At 37.1% G+C, this 22,773-nt stretch overlaps 1 long non-coding RNA gene across 22 annotated transcripts in view; it reads left to right on the top strand.

The window, feature by feature from the left end:
• Positions 1–22,773, top strand: part of LOC147917415 (uncharacterized) — a 225,669-nt gene that overhangs the window by 53,751 nt on the left and 149,145 nt on the right. For all 22 annotated transcript variants that reach the window (XR_015549636.1, XR_015549628.1, XR_015549647.1 and 19 more), the window contains one exon: positions 15,957–16,212. This is a non-coding gene — a long non-coding RNA (uncharacterized LOC147917415). The remainder of the gene's footprint in view (positions 1–15,956; positions 16,213–22,773) is intronic.

Raw genomic sequence — 22,773 nt, 5'->3', positions numbered from 1 at the left:
CGCTAAGCCATGGGGCCCGCCTCCACTTTTTAAGTTTTTGTTTGGTGTTCTTCCGTTTCTAGGATGTGTCTAAGGACTTTTTCGGGGGGGAAGAGTGCTCCACAGTGTACCCACAATCACCACTTACCTCTGGCATTTAGAATCAGTTTTCCTTTTAATTAGTTCCCTCCCAGGAGACACTTCTGGTCCCCTACAAACAGATACTTGTCAGGCCATCCTCAGGTTGATCAGACATTTCCAGATGCGTCTCAGACTCGGCAGTGGCATAACTTGAGTTGTTTCCCAGGGGGCTCCTCAGCCGCCTTGCAAATAGGCTTCCCTCAAACCTGTCTGAACAGCTGAAGTCTGAATTCCCATAGCGGGCACAGCCTAGACTCAAGTCGAGAGTTCCATTATATAATGAATTTAACAAGTAACAAAATGTTTAGAGCAGCTGTTTGTCTTGAGGGCGTTCAACAAGTGTCTATCAGGTGTCTGCAATGGGACAGGCATAGTATTAGTTGCCAGGTATATGAGGATATCTAAGTTACAGTCCTCATCTTCCAGGAATCGGTCTAACAGGCAGATACATATTAATGCATAATTATAATACATTGTGATAAGTTACGTAATAGCAGGATATGTGAAGCACAGTGATAACATTATAACACAGAGAGGGATATGTCTCTGTACACGAAGAGATGGAGATATGGAAGAGGAAACTATGACTTCAGATTTCTGGAGTGTAGAGATAGTTTATGGTTAAGGAGGGTGGGAGGAGGGGTTGAAGATAATGGCATGGAATGTAGATTGAAGGGTGGACATACGCCAAATGCAAATATCGTATTCCATGCTAAAGAACCTCGACAACTTAGAATCACTGGAAGATTTAAACATGGCAGAGACTTGATCTTGTATGTGTTTTAGAGAAATGCTGTTGCTGGAGGTGTGGGTATGGACTAGATTGTGTTTATTACCCAATAGAATGGAGACAGAAAGATGAATGAAGAGAGTATTGCAATTGTCTAGGCAAGAGTTGGTGAATAATGCACAATGGGGATGGAAAGGACATTTCTGGAGGATATTTCCATTATCCAGGAGGCAGAATAAACAGGACTCTGTGACTGGATCTGGGCTTTGCCTGAGAGGGAGGTGGGAGTCTATGAAAACTCCTGGATTTCTGACCTGGATATCTATATGATGCCATGCTTAAAACTACTTGAAACAGGGAATACAGGATAGGAAAAATTTTAGGGAGGAGAAATAATGCATTCTCTGTTATAAATGACTACTTAAAAGAGAGGGCAAGAATGGAAAAAGAAGATAAAAATGCAAGGAAAGAAAATAGAAGAGTTAGGAAAAATAAATGTGGACAGAGACTGGCAAAGACAGAAAAACAATGTAAGAGGAAGTCGTGCAGAGATGCAGTGACACCTGGGTTTATATCTGAGAAGTAATTCCATTTTCAGTTGTTGGTAATATGGCATCTAAAAGCAATGTCTCTTTTAATTTTGCAACTATAGGCATTGCTGTTGTTTTTTATTCATGATTACAAGTCGAATAAGGTAAAGATTTTGTTTCTGAATTGGAGAAAAATGAAGAATGATATGGAAAAGGGAGAGCAAAGAAAACACAGACCAAGCCTGGTGATCCTGAGGTAAAATGTGTGTTTATCAATGATGTCAGCTCTTGCAAAGGAATTTGTATCTTTAAGGTTAGTATTCCAGAAAACCAACTTAACTTTTTCACTGGACTCATGTTCAGTTAAGATATTGGAAATTGAGGAGCTGGAAAGATGGGATACATCTTATGGCTGTTGGTTTCTTTCATGGACTGGACAGGTAGCCATAGCTACTTGTAAAGGCATAAATAAGACATAGAATCATGGGATTGGAAAGAATTCACATAGATTGGTTTCCAATCACTGCTTCAATAGTTGTTTCCACATAAAAATAATCGTACAAGCTTGCCTGGCCAAGTGTTCTTACGTTGACAGAACTGTCTTGGGGGAATGGGAAAGTTGATTTTGGAGTGAATATAACAACTAAATAAACAAATCAAGAAATATTTATAAAGAACTGGGTCTTCTTTTATTCAGGGAACATAAGCCTTGCCAAAACTGTGAACCTGACTACAATAAATATTTAAAACTGTTGAAGAAAGATAAAAATTGTTTGGATTTTTGCCTCATCAAATCACTATGTACCAAAAGTATTCTCTCTGAACTTTGTTCTGAAATCACTAAGGGCAGATATATTTTGAAGTATGGTTTATATTAGAATATCCAATCAACATCAAATTGATTTCAGTTCCTGAAACTGTGGCTTCAAATTTGATCAATACAGAGTAGAGGATCAGTAATTAAATAGTAATGATTTTTTCAAGTGGAGGTAGTTAATATTATTGTAAATTGCTTTGCTGTGAGATGGTTTGGGCTCCTAATGATTTTTTAAATGATTTGGGGAACAAAACCAAGCTTTCAAGTACATTATTATTTCAGGCTTTAGTATATGGAGTTTAAACAAAACTACATAAGCCTATCACAGAAAAGGTGTCTGACAACCTGAGAATTACTTGACTCACTTGTGAGAAGGCCTCTTCAGATACATAAGGACCCTCTGATTGTCTTGATCACTCACTTATCAACTCATATGAGATACTCATGGAAAGCAAACAGTTGTGCTGGACAGAACAACAAAAACACACAAGAAATGAACAAGCCTTAACCAGATGCTCTTCAACGTAGCAAATACTGTGGATTCTTATTCTAGCAGCTTGGAAACACTAAGGGACGATATTCGTAGCTTTAGTCACCAGAGAGTGGGGATTGCTTTCTTCATTTTGTAGCTGTCTTGAGATGTTGGCCTGACTCATGTAGGCTGTGGTGCTATGCGAGAGGCCTTAGTGATTCAATGGTGGTCAAATTGTTCCAGAGGGAAGACTGAATTAATCTGTTAGTGACACACTGATTCATATGCTCTATGAACCTCGAGTACAGAAGATTTAAACAAGTCTTGGCAATTCAGCATGATTGAACTCTGTTGACCACAGAGTGATGTGGTGAATAATGGGAAAATCAGTGAGAGGGTTTGTTCCAACAGCCCAAACAAGAGCATCTCTAGGGATCTACACCCTCTTTTCAGCCTGACCTCCTTGAAGGAAAGATGCGGTGCAGTGGTGATAGTCCAGATAGTTTCAGTGCACAAATTCCATGAACTTAATGGGTCAGACATAATAGTATCTGAGAGTTCACGTATTACACACAACAGCACAGAACTAGCCAGCCCTGGTTGTCCAGTGATTAAGATTCCGTGCTCTCACTGCCACGGCCCGGGTTCGTTTCTGGACAGGAACCCACACCACCTTCTGTCCGTTATCACAGTGTGGCAGCTGCTTGTTGCTGTGATGCTGAAAGCTATGCCACAGGTGTTTCAAATACCAGCAGGGTCCCCCATGGTGGATAGGTTTCAGTGGAGTCTTCCAGACTAAGACACTAAGAAGAAGGCCACCCACTTGTGAAAAAATTAGCCATAAAATCCCAATGAACGACAGTGGAGCATTGTCTGATAGAGCGCAGGAAGGTGAGAGGATGGCACAAAAAGACCAGGGAGGGTTCTACTCTGCTGTCCACAGGGTCGCTAGGAGTGGGAATCCACTCTGCTGCACTAACAACAACAAAGTACAGAACTAATCATAGCCAGTTGAAATTTGGTGTGAAATGTGGAGTACTATGAGCTACTTATTTACCACAAACAATTCTTTCTCTTGAGTGGTGCTATAAAATCAATATGAATTTTCAAATTTTACTTACTTTCTAGTGTAATCTAATGCATAAGTAATGCCTGAATACATCTGGAGGACTTTATAGAAAATCCCAGACATCAAATAATTTCACACATAAATACTTAAGTATGTTTCTCTAATACACAAGATCTTTTTAAAAAACATAACCACAATAATGTTAACTTACCCAATATATTTAACATTTATTTCTCAATATCATCTAACACTCAGTCCATGTTTTATTTTCCCTCACTGTCTCACAAATATCTTTTTGTACTTTTTTGGAGTCAGGATCTTAACAAGACCCAAATATTGCATTTTTTTGTTACATTTCTTAAGTTTCCTCTCCTTTTTATTTTCCTTTTAGTCTATGATAGTTTTCTGTTTTCTTCCTTCCATTTATTTGTTGAACACATAGAGTAATTTGTCCTGTAGAATTTCTCGCGTCTGGATTTGGCTCCTCGTTTCTCCTGGTGTCGTTGAACACATTCCTGTTCCTATATTCCCTGAATTTTCTGTAAATGAGGTCACATCTAGAAATTTGATCAAGTTTTTTTTTTAAAGCCTGTTTCATGAATGCTCTGTGCTTCTTATTGCCCCACACGAGGAGGCACATGTTATCTTGTTGTTGCTCCTTAATGACATTAAGATTGATGAGTAGGTTCAGGGGGTCAGCCTGATCCCTCCATTATAATTCCCAAATATCTTTCGCCTAATGGTTTTAGTAGCCATTGGTGATTGTTTCTTACAGCCATTATCTCATTAGGGATTGGATTCTAACACTGCCATTGCTCTTGCAATTATTAGTTCTGATTCTTCTATAAAGCAGATCTTTCCCTAATCACCATTAGACTACCCTGAAATATGTGTCAGATGGGAAGACAAGATAATGCCAGATTGTTTCCATTTATTTATCAATTATCAGCATAATGAGTTGTTGCACCAGCAGCATTTAAAGATGACCAAGTTTTATTTTATTTATTATATCTTTATTTTGTATATCATTATGAACACATTGGTTAAATATAAGTATATAAACATATATAGTATATAACTATATAAAAATATATAAAATATTTGATACGCTTCAATCTACTGGAGTCATTCTTTTTTTGCTGCTCAGATTGTCCCATCTTTGGCTGGTGAGAATGATTGCTTATATTCTTTTAACGTGACCCTAGTTGTTTTTCATATTCTCTTTACTTTCAGGCATAAGCAAGATATTAAAGATAGTATAGGCTTATTTTGTACATTTCTTATTCCAGACCTGAAATAGCTATTTTTTTCTAAATTCTCTGGTTTCTTTTAGTGGGTAATGGTATTTAGAGACCACAATCTGGGTACTGAGGGTTTTCATTGCCATTGGGTTGTCATTGATTTTAGGCCTTTTGAGTGGCTAGAGCTGGGAAACGGATATATTATGTAAAGAGATAAATTATGTATATACTAATATTTTAAATTCAAATTTATTTAACATTTTTAGTATTCCATTTACCTATTGTGATTTTGTCTGTCTCTTTGTATAGTGTTTTTAGTGGTTTCTCTAGGACTCAAAAAATACTTAATTTTCACAGTCTATTTGGAATCAATATTTTTTTACTTCAATTGGAATGAAGAAGCCTTATTACTTTATAAATCCCTTTACCTCTCCCCTTTATGCTACAGTTATGTTATATATTATATCTACAAACACTAAACATCCCAACAAGTAATGTTATAATTTTTGCCTTCAACTGTCCACATATTTTAAAGCACACAATAGAGGAAAAATGGTCTATTGTATTTACCTAGATATTTATCATTTCTATTGCTTTTTCTTCATTCCTGAAGGTCCAGGTTTCTGTCTGGTATCATTTCCCTTCTCTGTGAAAAGCTTCCTTTAGCAATTCTTTAGAGCAGATCTACAGAATATGAATTCTCTTAGTTTCCTTTCATGTGAGTATGTCTTTATTTTACCTTCATTTCTGAAGGATATTTCTATTGGTTGTATATTCTATGTTGACAGTTATTTCCTTTCAGCACTTTAAAAATATTGTTGCACTTACTTCTGGTCTCCATATGGTTTTTGATGAGAAATTCACAGTCATTCAAATTGAGTGTCATTTTTTTCTGACTGCTTTAAAATTTTTTTTGTCTTTATTTTTCTGCTTTTGATTATCATGTGTCTGGGCATGGATTTGTTGAAGCTTATCTTCTTTGGGGTTCACTTAGTTTCTTAAATCTGTAGGTTTGTCTTTCAGCAAGATTGGGAATTTTTAAAGCCCTTGTTCTTCAAAGATTTTTTTCAGCATTGCATTCTTTATCCGTTCCTTTGGAGACTCTGATAACATGAATATTAGATCTTTTGTTATTGTCTCACAGGTTCCTAAGGCTTTGTTCATTTAATTCAATCTTTATTCATTGTGTTGTTCTGATTGGATAATTTCTAATGATCTGTCTTGTCTTCAAGTTTAACTGTCTCTTTCCTCAGTCATATCTATTTGCTGTTGAATCCATCCAATGCGTTTTTTATTCTGGTTATTGTATTTTTCAGTTCTAAAATTTCAATTTGTTTTTCTCCATTTCCATGTAGTTCTTTTTATCTTCTATTTCTCTGCTGAGACTTTTATTTTAATGTATGTTACAAGAATGTTTCCAATTGCTTGTTCTAGCATATTTTTTAAATAGATACTTTAAAGTCTTTGTCAGATCATCCCAGCATCTACGTTAATAGTGTGGATGCTGATGTCTGTTGATTATCTTTTTCCATGTAACTTGAAATTTTTGTGGGTCTTCGCATGCCAAGTAATTTTGGATTGTATCCTAAACATTTTGAACATTATGTTATGAGACTCTGCCTTGTTTAAATTCTATGGAGAATATTGATATTTTTGTTTTAGCAGTAAATGGACCTGGTATGTTCAGGCTGTAAGTTCTAACCTGACATTTACAGGTGATAATGCCAATGTCAGTCCAGTTTTCAAAGCCTTGATAGTGCTTTTTGGCTCTGCCTGCAGTGTGTGCCATCCAGCAGTTAGTCTGTAACCTGGGCATTGGTATATCTATTAGTTTCCTCCTCAGCATTGTTGGTATGCTAATTATGAATAGATCTATGCATCTTTAATCTCCCTCCACTACTGTCTGATTTCTGGGACTCCCCTTTTACTCCGCTGGCCAGAAAGTTGGGGCTCTATGTATCCTGCTTTGTTGTGTTCTGTCCCTCACTTCTGAGATTGAGTTTGTGTCCTGGCCCAAGCAGAGGGAAGAGAGAGAGAGAGAGTTAGAGAGAGAGTTAGAGAGAGAGAGAGACCCTTGGGGTTTGCCTGCCTGGCACTTTAGAACTACAGCTCCACCTAACAGAGAGGAGGGTTACCCTTAGCCCTTGTGGGTTCTTGTGGCTCTTGCGGGTTCCCGTAGTTGTCACTGACTGCCCACCACAAGACTGTCTGGTGATTGGGGTGCTAGGGAATGAGAAAAGGGAAAAAACCCAAGGGATTTCCACATTTCCTTTGAGCATCAGGGGTACCCTTTTCTGACTCTTGAGCCAGAGCTAGTGGGCTTCTCCTGTCTGTCTGCATCACAGTGCTCACTTGTGGGTTCTGACCGTGGTGAGTTCGCATAGGGGGTTACCAGATGGGAAAAATGGTAAACTCGTCACTGATTCAGCAGTACTTCGGTTTCTGGTTAACACCTGCTGTTATTTACTTTACAAAGTCTTAAAATAGGTGCTTATGCATTCTGTCCAGGTTTTATACTTATACTCAGTGGGAGAAAAATGGAGAAGTGTGCTTATGCTATCTCAACTGGAACCTGAGTCTTTTTTGATTTAATTTTGTTTTTTAATAGTGTAAAACACTACATGGTTCTAAAGCCAAAACTATGAACAAGACACATTTAGAAATCAAGCTTCTGTCCCTGTTTTTTCTCTCGCCCAGAGGTAACTATATTTTTAAATTTTTTGATTATCCTTTCATTTTTTAATATTAAAAAGTAAATAGTACTTATATTTGTATGCCCCCTTCCCCACTTCTTATAGAAAAGGTAACATACTATAAACATTCTTCTGCATCTTGCTGTTTTTCATTTAATTGTATATTCTTGCAATCATTCCACAGAGTATTATAGATTTTCCTCACTTCTTTTTAAGATGACATAGTGTTCCATTGTATGAACTTACCATGGTTTTTTAACTAGTCTCTTATTGGTGGAAAATGCATTATTTCTGGGCTTTGTTTATTACTAACCAATATAAATTTTAAACCAAACTTTCTTATTTATTTTATTTGGGAAAATGAAATACAGTGAGGAGCCTTCACAGTGTTTTTTATAATCCAAATCATTTTGGCTTTCAGATGCAGGTTATAGCCAATGCTGTAAATCTTTTAGCAATAATTCTTAGATTCATTACACATGCGGTAAGACTAAGACATTTCAGTGCTGGAATTTGCTCACAGACACTGTCTTTAATGGTAGGCAGCTCCTGGTGATAGTGACTTGAATTTCCTAAGCAGTTTCCCTACTGGTTGGGAAGTTGTTGGGGAGGCAAAAACCTGTCAGTCTGTCAGCACTGAATTGGTAACAGAAAAATAGGAAATAGGGCATTTAAGAGAGAAACTAGCAGAAGTAGTGGTGATGTTGGTAACAGTGAGGATGCTCCACAAATTGGAGTAAAGCAATATGAATTTTGGGAGGGAAGAAAACTGAGACCAAGAGAAGTAGTCACTACGTCCAAGAGGCAATGTACAGCACAGTATGGGAAACTGGAAAGCAGAAGGTCTGGGATGAGTCGAGGCAGCCGTCCCTGCCATGGTGCCTTGTCAAAAGTCTTTGATCCCACCCCCATGGACGTGTTTCAGCTGGTGTTAAAGGGGACAGCCCAGCATTTGTTGTTTCCCACCTCTCCATCTCCAGTTTAAATGCAAGCTGACTGGAAAAATAGGCCGATTTTTCTTTTATCAGTCTAAAGATGTGGATCAGAAGGTTTCTCCCCCACCTCTTTCTTTTCTAACATCAATGCTTCTAATATAGGAAATGATACAATCTGGAATTTTCAGAGGCGTATGCTTTAGGGTTTTTACATTCAGTATTGTTCTCCTAGGGCGTTAGACAAACCTGTAGGAATAGTATTTGAGCAGAAGACTCCAGCATAGCCGGCATAAGGACATAATTAAGAATGTCATAAGACATCATGAGAAAGAGGACTCTTAAGAAACTTGGGATCAGCACAAATTTTAAGCACTTAGCAACAGAAGTAGTTGTGGGACTTGACTTCTGTAGTAACAGAAGGGGTTCCATAGTCAATTTCTGCTGGATTCTGATCCTTAGGTGACATTATTCTTGAGCAATGTCCATCCCCCCACACTTTGGACTTTGACAGCTGAGAGCAATTCTAACTTTAAAATTTGAAATATTTCTGATAAGATTCTGATTTGTATTCATCATAATGTTGTAGCTTGAGAGCTGACACCTTTAACTGCTTCCCATTTTGGAAGTGTCTTATGATTCTATTTTCTAGCATAAAGTAATTCAGCTATATCTGCCTTTGGCTGAAGAAAAGAAAATGGTAAAAGCTTAAGCAGTCTAAGGAAAGCCTGCAATTCCTGCTTTGCTGATAGAGTAGAGTGTGTCATAAGCAGTTTCCACATAGGTGGCGTGTGTGGAATCTGGCTTGGACAAATACTGGTAGCACCAAGATGGTGGCACTGAAATGTCGATTTGGTGTTTTGCTTTTATCATTTGGATACTTGAATGTTGTTCTGGAAGTCATTCCCAGTTCATCCACTGTTGATCCTATGATGCCATATTTGTAAAATATTCTTAGAAATCCAGGTTATTGTGGAGTTTTGAGAAGTCCAGAGGTGCATAGAATTTCCAAGCTGAAGATGGTTAACTTGACAAAACCATTAAGATGTGATGATCCTTTGGTGACATCCTCAAGCATCTGGTGTTGGTGGACAGGGTGAGGAATGGGAATGAATGTTTATTGAACATTGGCTATATGTCAGGTAGTATAAGTGCTTCACATAAATATCTTATATAATATTCATAATAAAACTTTAGGGGTAAGTATTACTATAGTAATTTGTAAGCCAGGGTGGTAGTGATCCAGAAGTCTAAATAACTTGCTTAGTGTCACACAGGCCATAAGTGGTAGGACAAGTGTTTGTACTCAGGTGTATTGTCTTGGGATCCTCCCACCATGCCTCATTGAATCCCTTACTCAGGTAGGATTAGTCTTTAAAAGACCGTGGCCCCCAGTAGGAGTGGTAAGATGCCACTTAATAGAGGCTGGATATGGATATTGTGTAAGGGCCTTATTAGTGTATTACAGGTACACTTGCATTATCCAGAAATATCACTTTAACCAGCCCATTTGTTGTGTTTATTTCATATATGTGGCTGATTGAAAGACACTGTTAAAATACTCAGTATTTTTCTTAGAGTAAATACATTTACTTTTCTAGTGAATTGTTACAGTAGCTAAATATAGACAGAACAACACTGGTTTCTTTTCATAAACTGAAATCATAAGATGTTTTGAATGTAAGCAAAAACTGAGAAATCTTAGAACTTGAATCATGGCATCTTTACAACTTTGTCCTATGACGGAAAAATGTGTCCAAGGGTCCCTCGCTAATCAGACATCAGAATGATGGTAGGGTGGGGAGGGCGTGGGCTTTATGTTAGGTGATGAAAGTTCTCAAAGCCTTGACTAGGGTTTCAGTAAGACAAATCTGAAGTGGAGGGTCACATGATTTACAGACATGAACTCTGCCCATCTCTGGAACTCTTGGCCGTCTTTGATAACAAGAAGCAGAGCTGCAAAGCTTAGAGCTCTGTGGGAAGCCAGGCAGATGGGGCTGCTGTGATGGGTTCTTCCGAGCTTGCTTTAGTATATGCCTCATGGGGGTGAATAACTGTGGACACCCAGGAGGGCTAGGTGGCTAAAATTTGTATTAAAACAACTCATTTTCTTATATCTTTTCATTCTGTATCAAGGATGAGGCACCAAAAATCTGTAGGACCTACAAGTGCAAGGAAAAATCTGAAAGAGGATTTTTTATTTTGCCCACTGCCTTCCAATAAATAGATACCTGTCTTCTTTTAAGCACCTGGATGTTGCGAGCTTAATGTAATTGACCTCATGCTGACTGTGAAGAAAATTAGAAACTCTAACTCATGCTGAGAGCTATAAGTTTTCATCAACAACTTGGACCTGGCCTGAAGGTCAGCTCTTACTATCTGAAAATGTACATCTATTTATCTCCCAAAGTACATTGCTTAGAACACTAGTCCTAAAAGACATTTGTAGGAAAAAAAAGTTCCATAGTTAAATTTAAGCTTGGGAAATATCATATGATACATCTACTCATTAGATAATTATAATACACTGTAGCATATTAAATAAGGTTTCTAATAAGTCAAATAGTAAGTGAAAAACAAAAACAACAAAAACTGTTTAACTTTGTTTAATAGTTATTCTAATGGGATCAATGGGATCTCTCCTACTAAGATTTTATAGAACTAGTAAATTAAGGCAGTGTGTTTTTGACATAAGGGTAGACAAATAGACCGATGGAATAGAACAGAGAGTCTAGCAACAGACCCTCCTAGTAATTTATGACAAAGACGACATTGCAGTGCAGTGGATAAAGTATGGTCTTTTCAGAAAGGTACTGGGTCAATTAGATATCCATAGGAAGAAAACAATAATCCTTACTTGATATTTGTATATGAAAGATAAAACAATTTGGCTTTTAGGAGAAAATGTAGGAGATTATCTTCACGACGTGGAGGAAAAATTTTTCTTAAGAAGACACATACAGGAAAAATAATGGTAAAATGCCCACATTTAAATTAAGAACTCTGTTTATCAAAAGACACTATTAAGAAACTAAGAAGGCAAGCCACAGACTGGGACGAGATATTTGTACTATGTGTATATCTGACAAAAGACTCATGTATAAAATATATAAAAAACTGCTATAAATCAGTATCGAAAGGTAGAATTCAATAGAAAAAGTAGACAAAAGATTTGAACAGTCACATCAGAGAAGAGGATATTCAAATAGCAATAGAGATATGAAAAAGTGCTTGAATTCATTAGTCACCAGGAAAACGCAAATTAAAACCACGGTGTGATTACAAAGGAATGGCTAAAATAAAAACAGAAAATTCCAAGTGTCGTGAAGGATGTAGAACAATGGCAATGCTCATTCACTCTTGCTGGGAATGTAAATTAGTATGACCACGTGGGAAAACTGGTTGGAGTAATTCCTAAAGCTGAACATATGCTTATCTTACGCCTGAGAAATTACACTGTTAGATTGTATATCCAACAAAAATGTGTATATATGTTTGACAAAAGACACGTACTCTTTTTCATGTTCATAACAGCACTCTTTTTAAGGAAACCCAAACTGGAAACAACTCAAATGCTTATCAACAGTAGAATGAATAAATAAAATGGTAAATTCACACAATGGAATATAATACAGCAAGAAGAATAAACAAACTACAACTACACAGAATACCATGGATAAATCTCACAAATATAATTTTGAGCTATAGTAGGCAGACATAAAAGAGTACATACTGGATGATTCCATTTATATGATGTTTTTAAACAGTCAAAACTAATCTATGTTGTTAGGTATCAGGACAGGTTATTCTGGAAGGGGACTCAAAGAGGCTTTGGGGTGCTAGTAGTATTTTGATCTGGGTGTTGGTTTCATTTTGTGAAAATTCACTGAGCAATGTATTTATGATTTGTGTATTTTCCTGAACACTTGATATACTACAATAAAAAGTATGCAAAAAAGGCAGATACATATATCAAACAAAAATTTACTTAAAAGATTGTTACATCTAGGCTTCCAAGGAACACACTTGGGGAAAGGATGACCTATTCACACACTGCCATGATATAGATTGTTCAAGTCATGTTTTTTAATTGAATAAGATCAGATGAAATGATCCTCAAAGAAAAACGTTAATGGACACTTTCCCAATTAATGTTCAAATTTATCGTTATTTATGTACTGAAGACTGTGTAGCACTGAGTGGTAAATTTTTTTTTTTTTTTTGTGAGGAAGATCAGCCCTGAGCTAACATCTGTGCTAATCCTCCTCTTTTTGCTGAGGAAGACTGGCTCTGAGCTAACATCCATTGCCTAATCCTCCTCGTTTTTTTTCCCCCAAAGCCCCCCAGTAGATAGTTGTACGTCATAGTTGCACATCCTTCTAGTGCTGTATGAGGGACGCGGCCTCAGCATGGCCGGAGAAACAGTGCTTCGGTGCGTGCCCGGGATCCGAACCCCAGGCCGCCAGTAGCGGAGCACGTGCACTTAACCGCCAAGCCACAGGGTCGGCCCCTGAGTGGTAAATTTTAATGAGCATTTGAAAAGTAATGAAAGAGACACATTTTAATTATATAAATATTAAAACAAGATCAAACTGAGATTTGTTTTTGGTTTGGAGCAATAAAAAATATAAACTTTCAATAACTTCATGAGAAATCTATAAAAAAATATTCTTTGGCAAACAGAAATTTTGTGGATTTCTTATGATAATTAAATAATTTTTTTATACTTTAGGTTTCAATTGATCATTGGAATGTGAGTTAATTTGCACTCATACAAGTTGATAAAATATTATCCCTTTTCCCAGTTCCTTAATATGTGTTTTACCATTTCAGAGACATTTTTATGACAGAGTGTGTGCCTGGATCTTTGTGTAGATGCTTTTCTCTTACACTAATTAATAATTAATTAATTTCTCCAAATGTTGAATGCCGAATATCCAGGTTCTCTACTTCCACAGACTTCATCCTCTGACAGCCAACAATGGCTCTAAGTGTTTGACATTCAGAGATTGGAGAGAATAGATCAGGACTGTGGCGAGTTGGTTTGCATTTTAAGAGGCTGTGAGTGAAAAGAGAGGAGTTAGATATGCCCAATGGTAATTTCTCTTAGTTATTTTCTGTGGTTGTCTTAAGAGTTTTTGTATTTCAAAAGAAAATACCAACTAGAGTGCTTGTTCTTATCCCAACTTTACCTCTTTTGTAGCAATCCCTCTGGAAAATTATAGGGATCTGAAAGTCTGCTTATTGAAAAATTATATATCATATTTATAATATAGTCAAATAAGATCATTATACTTATTGCCATGATGCACATTTTTAAGAGAATTAAAATCATTGAGCATGACACTGAATTTTTTTATTATTATTTTTTTATTGCAACAGCTTTACAATATATCTGCTTAAATTGCTTTTTGTATAACAGACTTATGCTTTGACAATTTGTTTCACATAATAATGTAATATTATTTATGTAATAATATTACATTATTATAAGGTAATGATAATAATGTAGATATTTTAACTACATTAGTCCTTGTAGTTAGGACTTTTAACTACAAAGTCCTTGTAGTTAAAGTCCTACAACTTTAAATAATTAAAGATATTAATTAATTATTTTAATTAATAAAAACAATAATTAAACGGCTACAAGCTGGGGTGACAAGCCTAAGCTGGGGAGTGGGAAACCCATGGGTGGTGGAGTGAGCGCTGGTGCTAGACATCAGACTGATCAGAGCCTGGGGTCTCCCAGCAAGGATTGCACTTGGCTTGGTCAAGACAACCCCTCCTACAGTCCCCTGATTTTAGGCAGTAGAGAAGTGGATGGAGCCTACAAGACACACTGTCCAGATTTGGTAGAACAGAAGTCAGGACAATCCCCCCACACACAATGTCAGAGCAAATGTGGTCTGGACAGAGCTTCCCACATTAAGCACAATCAAAATAAAACAAACAAACAAAAAAGAATCGTTAACTATGGCAAACAACCAAAAACAAGCATACAAAACCTATGTATACATACCAAGGGGAAAAGAGAGAAGGAAACTAATATACAAAACACAGAAAGAACCCAGTCTAAAAGAAAACATTACCCAGTAAGCACATTCCTGTTGATTCACTCCATAGATAGACCTATTGAAAACATGAATTTATTAAAACTAGGCCTCAAAGATAAGGTGATTAAAGAGCAGAATGGGATGAAAAGAGGGATTGCTGAAATAAGAATACAAATTGAGAACCAAAATAACACTATTACGGATCTAATAAATAACTTAGAAGCAGCAAAGAATAGAAAAAACTTAAAATTGAATGTAAGAAATGGAGTAAAATTTGAGATAATTGCAGTGAATGCAAAAGAAAATGACTAAATGGAAAAAGCAGTTACAAAGATTTCTCAAAGAAGAGTTCATAGTTTTGATTTCATGTTTTTTCTTCCAAAGAGGAGGCCGATTGTATAGTCACATAATCATTTCTATCTGCTTTTGCAAAGACTTGACCAAAATGGAAAAGGTGAAGGTGTGGCCCTTCACCAAAGTGACTCCTAACTGCCAATGGCCTCTAGAAATGTTTTTGCAGTGATGAGATTATAAATCTCCCTGGTTTTATAAAGGAAAATAGTAATTCTGGGATTAGTGCAGCCCGAAAAAATTCTCATCTTCCCCAAATTTTGGTTTACAGTGTGTAACAGGATGGTGAATGAGACTTTTCTTGTTTTGGAATTTCTGCTAAAACTCCAAAACAGAAAACTAATGAGTACTTCCATGTTCTACAGAGAGCCATCAATAAGCCCTGAGATCTCTCCTTTGTTTCCTATTAGGAAATAGCATAGACTAAACAACAATTTTTAAAGGTAAAAAAATAATTAAAAAAAAACACAAATCACATGAAATCACACAAAATGGGCGAAGGGGGTCAAAGGGTACAAACTTCCAATTATAAAATAAATAAGTCATGAGGATGTAATGTACAGCATGACATATACAACTGTAGTTAGTAATACTGTATTGCATATTTGAAAGTTGCTAAGAGAGTAGATCTTAAAAGTTCTCATCACAAGAAAAAAATTTTTTTGTAACTATGTGTGGTGATGGATGTTAACTAGACTTACTGTGGTGATCATTTTGCAATACATACAAATATTGAATCATTATGTTGTACACAATATATATATGAATCTAATGTAATGTTATATGTCAATTATACCTCAATTAGAAAAAAACGAATTACATTAAAAGAGACAGTTGAGTTGCCCTGCTACTCCAACCGTCATCCCCAGCAGATATCAGCAAGGATATTTATTGTGGTTTTGAGTTCTTGACCTAGCAAGGAGTGCTGTGGCTTTTCTCTCCTCACAGTCATCCCCTCACAAACCAAGAAAAGTGGAGTTGAAGAGAATACCTCACAGGATTTGGGGGTGCCTGGAAGAGGATGACGTTGGTATCTCAATCCTGGATTAGAAGCCTTGGCAGCCTTGCACATCTGCTCCACAATTATGTAAGCACTGATGGGGCAAACAGAGCAACCACAAGGCAGAGAGGGAGCAGCAGGTGAGGAGGACCGCCCACCACAGAGAGAACATTTTTGGCTGAGGGAAGACTACAACTGCACAAGGTAGGTAAGAGTGTTTTTGGCACTTTTCTCTGATCTCTACTTTCTGCTCCAACAAAGAAAAAGCTAGAACCAGAAAAGAGAGGCAGGAAGGAGAAGTACAAGGAGCCTGAGTTAGGAGAGGGGAGTGTTTATTGGATGTGAAATTAAAGTCTTAAATTTGGACAGGATTGGAAGCTTACAGACTCTGGATCAGATATTTTTAAGAGGTGGGAAAGGGAGAGTCAAAAGGGTAGTTATTGAAGACGGTAAAAACATTCCATGTTTGGACTCCACTGAAGTCAGATCGTTCAAGTAATCTGTCAAGACTTGTACACCATAAAATGCTACTATAGGCATTGTGCAGGCTGCTAACTTCTCCTTTGGCATGACTGATACATTTATGGTTAGAAACCACATGAGATTTTTTTAATAGTCTTAATTGTGTTAAACCTCAGGACAGAGATGATTGACTATATAATTCTAATGACACAAGGAAGCATTTAACAACTTCTTTAGTACTAATGACTATCTTTGAAATGAGGGATATAAATTTTTACTCATAATTCTTTAAGAATTATCACATCGTTCATGTGTTTAAATCAAATCAATTCAGACGTTAAGTTCCCACTTTTCAAGGACATAAGAACGTAAGTATCTGTCATGCTTTGGGATTTTTGTCTACATCCCCAGAATTTCCAAAAATCCTATACGGTGTGCCACTGTTCCCTCTGAGGCAGAAGTAGGCAGGGCCACAGGGTACTTTTGGGCCCTGGGTTTTTGTTTGTTTGTTTGTTTTTAAGCACAGGAAGACTGCTAGAAAATGTTGACACAATATTTGCTTGATCTGCAGCAGGGCTCGGGGCCCTTTGTGCATTACTGGCCTGGTAATTTTTCCTGGTTTTCCCCACTCTCTTCAGCTCTGTCGGTAGAGTGGAGGATCTTACCCAAGCACCCAGTTTCTTCCTCGACCACTTTGAGGCTTCTTTTCCATGTCCTCCCTTTTGGGGAAGATTCCACATGTTGTCTCCTAGAGGGGTCTTCTTTCCTGTTGGAGTGAAGGGCATGTTGACACTGTCAGCTTTTTCTTATCAATTCTCCATGTCATACAACCAGTGCTTCTGGAATCCTTGACAGGTATAATAAGTAGGTAAGAGGGAGAAGAAAACAAAGTGGAGGAAAAAGGATGACATTGAACGTAGGATGAACAAGAAAAAGAAAAAAATGGGTAAAGTAAAAACAGAAAATAAGGGGTGGTAGGGTGACATCGGAAGTTGCTTTCAGTTTCTCCCTGTGGAGCTGGTATTCCTGGGCCACCCTGCTCTGCGGTTTTCTGGTTTGCATAATTGAATGGATGTAATTGAGAGGATGTATGAATGGCGTTGCTATGATTGTATAACAGTCTAAGCAACTCACTGTTGTGTGAAAGTGAACGAGCACCACATTTTACTAGACTGTTACCCTGCTTTGACAGCTGTTACACTGTGATAAATGATTGCAGAATTAATTAATTGAAGAGGTTATTATACTATTAAAATGTATTTCCACCAAGCAGTAATATTGATGAGAATTCATTGTTAATCAATGAACATCCACCATATGCTAATACAAAATTTCTCTTCTAGTATTATGTATATTGTTTCAGAAACACATCTCTATTAGACCACATATTAGAACTTTATTTATATGAAGAGGTCCAACTTTTTGTCTTTCCATTAAAGGACCAGATTGCCATGAAAGTGTCAAGATCTCCCCATTTCAAGCTTGCTTTCTTTTCCTTTGAGTATTCTCATACTATCTCATTTTCCCCCAGTAAGTTGTTAACTGATTCAGTTAGAGCTGAGTTGAATCTACCAATTCATTGCTGTTAAATTTCTTCAAGTATGTGGAACAATTCATTATAAAAAACTCAGAAACCAATTTTTATTGATAAGAACACATTATCTTTCCTTCCTGTAGTTGTTGTTAAAGGAGTAAGTACTCCTATTAAATGCTGTCCCATCAAATATGTTTTAAACATTCACAGAAGCTCACTTCTATTTCAGAATATCTGGAAATTATAATAGCAGGAAAACTTGATAACTTTCTCTCTTTTTACATGCTTCTTAATGAGGGAAATTGTGATATGACATGTGGAATTCTTAAACAATGACCCTGTGAACATACTTTGGGTAGTTTGAACAATGAGCCAGGTTCCTCCATCACCCAGCAGGAAGGGCTGCACCCAAATTTTGCATCCCACGGGACTGGTGGTTTCCTTTCCGTTGTCAGAATCAGCTGTACCTGAAGACACGGCCTCTGGGTGGTGGGCAGCTTGCTTTCCTCAGGCAACTCCTGTAAATAGCTGGCACCCCAAGAGATTATTCTAGTGTTTTCCCTATGAGAAGAGAAATCATAGTGAGGTGGGGTCCTTCCCCTGGAGCATGAATGCTTGCTGCATGTGTGGCAGAGCACCCTGGTCCTCATTTGATTCTCTGTGGGATGGTGGCGGGACGGGGGACTGGAGGCTTCTCTTTTCTGACCCTCATCTTCCAAGTCTCCCCAGTAAAGCATGTGGTGCTGTAGAATTAAGGGTCATCTGGCAGGACAGGAATCCACTGTATGTTGATTCTTGTGAATCGTGACGTGAGGTACTACTTCACTCTTCTGGTTTCTCTGAGGAGAAATTTCCCTCAACGTGCTTGGTCTTTTACTCTACTCCTTACGCTCTCCAGTCAGGGTTGATTGAGTTATCTGGCTGGCAGGAAACAGTATTGATCTGCATTTACCAATTGTCGGGAGCTAACCTATCAATAGCCTTAAATGAAAGGCATTTGACATTTTTATCCCTTCCCTCTCCACTTGAGGAGAGGGAACAGTGACTTGTTTAAATGTTTGCTCTACAGACTCAAACTTCCCTGTGGGAGTCTGTCCTCAGGGCTGGATTTGCAGGGCAGAGAGATTTCGGGCCTAGTTTGTTCTCACACTAAGCTATCTTCCAACTCAGCCTTTACCAGTGACAAAGGTGGTAGTTTAGACTCCCATTTGCCTCGCACTTGTGGTGTCTTAATTTTCAATGGGTTCAGCACTCGGGGGATTGGGATGGCACTGACTGGGCCTCCTTGGATTCCAACATCTCCAACACCTTCTCCAGCAGGGAGCTGCTGCGGGATTGAAGCATTGTATACAATGCTGCTCTGTTGCACAGATGCTCTTTCCACTGATTTATTCTTAGTTAAGAGGTGGTGCTATATATAGAGTTCAAATCCCAAATGTTTGAAGCTGAGCATTTGGATCTGATGAATTTGAAGATGACACCCCACTAGGGAAATTTTATTTCCAGGTTTGATGAACAAGCTAATAAATCTTTTGCAGCCCAAATGCTTTGCTCAGCCCCATTCTTTTTGCGGCAAAGGTGTCTACCTAGAGATGGAATAATATTGTCTGTGAAGTATACAGTCATTGGTATTTCATGGTCAGTTAGCTTAACTCTATCCTGGCTGTTGAGGAGTGCTTAAATGGCTTTTGAAGTCTCTGCGGAGATATAGCATATTTTAAAGAAGTCATCAAGCATGTAAATTCTAACATTTTAAAGTCTAAAACAAAATTCTATTATATTCTAAATATGCCATAAATAAATAGTTGAATTACTATGTTGGTTTGTTGGGCTTAGAGAGTTCAAGTAGAAGAATCTTTATAGTTCCCTGAAAGATAGTGAATTCTAGTTAAGATAACTTGATGTTAGACATAGATAGCTGCTTTAGTTAAATCCCTTATGAGGCTAAGTCTACAGTAGTCTGGACACAGCTTCTTTGTACATCGTTAGGCCTTGGTGGATAATTATGTTTGCCGACTGTGTTCTGAATTTTGGAAAATGTATTTTACTGTTAGAAATAGACCGAAGAAACAGGAAAACTTTTATAATTAGAGCAAAAGTGTACAATATGTGAATTTAAAATTAAGTGAATCAAACTATTCTCTTGGTGGCTGCGAGTTCTCATTGAGTTCGCTTTACTCGAATGCTTTTCAGGTAAAAGTCAAGTCTCTTTATGACAAACTGATGGTTTTTCTTGTAGGTGAATTTGTTCCTGTATTTGAATATACTGCTAGAAGTCATATTGCCTGTCTAAAGGAAATGTGGGTTGATTAAATTTGTCCAGGCTCTCTGTAGACGATTAAACAAATTTGAGAAAGTGATGTGAGAACAGTAGAGGGAAAGAATCTCTCTCTCATTGTCTCTGCCTGTCATTTCAGTGCCCCAGAAATTCTATTCTTAAGCCTTGAGAATTCTCAAGTTTCCATTACTTGGTATTACTTATGTTCTTTCTTCCATTTACCTTTTTTCTTTTTTCTCTGATACTGTCATTTCCTTTTCTTTTTAATAGCCATGATTTTTATCCATAGCTCTATCGTGCCACATTTTTCTAGACTGCGACTCCTCGAAGGAAGGAATTACAGTGTGATTGCTGTATCCATTGAATAATGCCGGCACAGGATAGTACCCAATAAGTATTTATTAACTAAATAAATGAGCTATTAGTATGTAATTACATAGTAATTTTGTTATATGGAAACCTTCTTTGTAATGTATTATCTGTTTTGTGATTTTATATTACTGAAGACTATTTTGCTTACATTCTAAAGCAGAACAACTTTATCCTGATGTTCTTTCCTCTTCAACAAAATAGGTTTAATTGCAAAATATGCTTCTTTGCAAAGTTCCAGTGATGATTCATTGTTTTTCATTATTGTTCTGGCATCTAACTGTACATACTCCATTGCCCATGGCATCACCACTAACGAAGAAGTACTTTCAAACAGTGGGATGGACCATGCACTCTGTCTTGTCAGCCTAGCTGGAGACTGCCGAGAGAAAAGTCATTAGCTGTTTCCTGGAAGTTTACTAGACTATTTTTTTTTTTTTTGCTTGTACCTGGGTGTAAAATATGGATACATCCACTTATTTATAATCCTTTTTAAGGTTATGAATAAGTGTCTTCTATAAGGAATACAATTTGCATGACTCAGCCATGTTGGTTAGGAATGACTCAGCCTAGTATTTATTGAAAGGATTCAGATATATCTGTCGAACAATGAATGAAACAACAAACATAGGATTGGTTGCAACTACATAGAAACGTGGTTTACTCCTGAGAGCTGTGAAACTCAGGCATGTGACAAGAATGACATAAAGATGCAACTTGAGTGTAGACAGATGTCCAATCTGGAAAGAGAGGGACACACCTATATCTACACTACACCTCCACCCTCCCAACATGAAGCATCCTCTAGGAGTTGATCTATGCCTCACTACTTTCTTTGAAAAGTCTGTCTTACCGAATTTCATTACCATAACCTTGTATGTGAGAAGCCTCAATGATACGAGAAAGGGTAAAGAAGTATGTTTGTTATTTGAGTTAAGAGCAAGCTAGTTTACCATATGTTTTCATATATATAATTCTCAGAAGAAGTGATGGACTTTTGTGCTTTGCTTCCTTTTCTGTGCCTCCTCATGCAAACTTCCAGGAGTATTACTTCCTAGTTTAGGGAAGGGATAATTCAGATGTGGGACGAAATATTTTGACATTTTAGTATCTCCCGTTGACATTTTGGTTTATACATAAACTTGGGGTTTGTAAGTACCTTATTTTTAACTGAAAAATACTGTATTTGAGCTTTCTGTGAGGAAAACATGTTGAGAAAATGCCAGATGCATAAATGTCTAGTGTTTTCCCATTAAATATGTTTGTTACCATGCTATGCTCTGACTTGCACATATGTATTCCTGCTCATTCCCATCGTCTGAAAAATGTGCTACAAAGAGGCTACCACCGGGGTAAGAGCCTTTGAGTCTTAAGATGCCCCTATGGAACAATGCATACCAAGTGGGCAGGCCTTGCAGAGTCAGGCAGAAATTCTGAGTAGTTTCTGCCTATATATGCACAATTTTGGGCATTGCTATTTTTTGCCTAAGCCTTATATTTCTGCTGTACCAAAATGATCTTTTAGTTAAGGGATATTTGGAAACTTTATTTTAAAAAAGCTTGGCCACTTTCATCAATAATTTAAAGAATTAATTTAGTACTAAAATTCCTTAGAGAAAAAAATGTATGATAAATTTTTCAGCATGATATTTACATTCCCTTTGTGGAAGGGCTGTTTTCCAGTAAATGTAGTCAATAAATTTATCTCTGAAGGCACAAATGTGTACACAAGCACCTTAAAACATCTGGTGAAGTGGTTTCTTTGAGAAAAGCCAAAATATAGTGCTTTGAAGTTGGTAAACTATGAAAAATCTCCTTTTGAAGTGGAAATAAAATGTTTTTTTTTGTTGTTACAGAAAACAAAATGCCTTCCAAATTTTGTTTTCTGAGTAGCCAATAACTCTTTTAAAAAGAAAAATATTTTGCAAATTTGTTAAAAACTAGTTAAGTCACTTTTCATTCCTGTTTCAAAAGCCCTGTGAAGATAATTTTAAGGAGATTGTACAACCTAAACTAAGTATGACACATTAAATGTTAATCCAGAAGAAGACTTTTATGTTTTTCACAAGATGAGAAGCAAAATATGAGTTTTTGAAAAATAAAACATTTGATGTCATGACAT

This window comes from Ceratotherium simum, chromosome 3 (assembly GCF_057802395.1).
Source record: "Ceratotherium simum simum isolate JZ-2026a chromosome 3, ASM5780239v1, whole genome shotgun sequence".
Lineage (NCBI taxonomy): Eukaryota > Metazoa > Chordata > Mammalia > Perissodactyla > Rhinocerotidae > Ceratotherium > Ceratotherium simum.
Note: the sequence above shows the minus strand (reverse complement) of the source record. Positions and strands in the feature narration are given on the sequence as shown.